Consider the following 2376-nt stretch of genomic DNA (forward strand, 5'->3'; position numbering starts at 1 on the left):
ATTAAATGATTTTCAGATATATATATATATATATATATATATATATATATATATCTTTTATTTTGGCAAGAGTATAATAGAATTAAATCATTTCCCCCACCCCCTTTCTACCTCTAAACTCTCCAATATACCCTTCCTTGGTCTCTCTCAAATTCATGGCCTCTATAGTCCATCAATTGTTATTGCATACATATTTGTATATGGGTATATTCCTACACACACACACACACACACACACACACACACACACACACACACACACTGTGTTTCTGTCTCTGTCTGTCTGTCTGTCTGTCTGTCTGTCTCTGTCTCTCTGTCTCTCTCTGTCTGTCCTCTTACTTTGTATACTGTCACTTGCCTTCATGTTTTTAAGGGCTGACCATTTGGTACTGGGTAACCAACCGAAGTGCTCTTCATTAGGGAAGACTATTTCCCCCACTCTCGTCATTCCTTAGTTGTTTACAGTTATTGTGTGCGGCTGATATTCTCCTCAGTGAACCAATATATAATTGATTCTTTTGCAGACATTCAAGCAGATGGAAGGATAGATCAATGGTTATTCTGGAAGTTGAACTCAGGAATCTGATGGTTCTTTGACTTTGGATAGTCAGAAGAAAATTCAACTCAAGACATAAATGGGGTCACTTTCTCCTTGTACATAAAAATGCTACTGTGCATACTCAAAAGTCCTTTGCGTTCCTCACTAGCAATATCTACCTTAATTCAGAAAAACAAGAACTCAGCTTCAGTTTCCCTCAGAACTGATCTAGAAATTGCCTGTAGAGAGAAAGTTGTAGGGGTCACTTAGTCCCTTTTCTTACAGCGTAGAGCTGTTAGCTGCTGGTTAGTGTGTGTGTGTGTGTGTGTGTGTGTGTGTGTGTGTGCACACACACACGTGTGGGCATAAATGTACTTATAATGTTGTCAAGCCTTCTAATTATGTATGATGCATAGGAAAATCTCATGGGAGTTATCTTTATGTGGACACAAGCATAATACCTTTTCAGTAACTTTTTAAATCTTTAGATGAAAAAGAAAAACGTCACTTAACACTGGTAAGTTTGATAAAAGACAATGATTTAAAATTTTTGTAAACGTAGCTTTCACTTGCCTGGAGTAAATGTCATCTTAGAGGCTTACTGCCTCCATCTGCTAACCTAGACCTAGCCCTGGAAGCTCCTAGCTCCATCTTTACCTGTGACTATCTTGTTCTCTCTCTGCAACCTGTCTCTGTACAACTCTCTCAGTAAAACTGCCCCCTCCTCATTACGATCCGAGAAACAGTCTGATGTGCTCTCGCTAGCAGAGTTCTCTTGGATGTATACTGAATTTAGTCACATGCACACATAGTAGCTCTTAACTGGGTTGTTTTCTAGTTTCTATTTTTGAATTTTGGTGGTGGATATTTTGAATGTTTGCCTCACTCACAACCTTGGTGTGAGCCTGCTCTATCCAAGGCATGTTGTTTTTATTGAGCTGCTAGATGAGTCTCTGGTGCAGCTGATGCTCTTCTCTGGCCAAGGTGGGCTTAGCATGGGGTGTATCTTTCCTCTATTGCAGTCACAGGGAACCCACCAGAGAAGACCACTCAGACACACTTTATGGCCAGTGGAAAGTCTTTATTCCAGGGGATTAGGACTACACTCCCATGCCATTATTTGGGAGCAAGTGTAGAAGCAAGTTTAGAGTGAGGTGTTTGTTTTCACCCCCCACCCCAGTATCTTACTCAGCAGATTCAGGCGGGCGTTTACATGAGAGCAGCCAGTTTAAAGAAGCTAAGATAAGTTAGCTGGGGCATCAGGACCTGATGTTCCTACAATAGAGTTGCATAATTTTCCACTGGATTCTCCATCAAGGAGATCAAATTCTAGTCAAAGCTAAAATGGCCTCAGTAAGAAAACGAGATGGAGGAGCCTCTGCGCCATCTTGCCCTGGCTCAGCACTCTCACCTGAACAAAAAGCAAAACCAAACCAAACCAAACCAAACCGAACCAAACCGAACCAAACCAAACCAAACCGAACCAAACCAAACCAAACCGAACCAAACCAAACCAAACCAAACCAAACCGAACCGAACCAAACCAAGCCAAACCAGTGCCAGGTTTGATACCAGGTTTCTGCTTTTAGTTCTTCAGCAACTGGAAAGTGCAGGAATCTTTGTTCCCTGAATCCAATCTGTGCCACTGAGACTGTCTTCATCTGAACCTATCTAGTCCAAGGGATGTTTTGTTTTGCTTTGGTTGTAGAGAATATTTGCTTTCTGATTCTGCTTATTTGTAGCTGTACTTCCAATATTTTACCCTACTTCCAACCATCTATTGCTTCTAATAGTATAGTTCTCACATTCTAGGATGCTATACAGATTTTCTCTAGGGT

This window comes from Mus pahari, chromosome 11 (genome assembly GCF_900095145.1).
Source record: "Mus pahari chromosome 11, PAHARI_EIJ_v1.1, whole genome shotgun sequence".
NCBI lineage: Eukaryota > Metazoa > Chordata > Mammalia > Rodentia > Muridae > Mus > Mus pahari.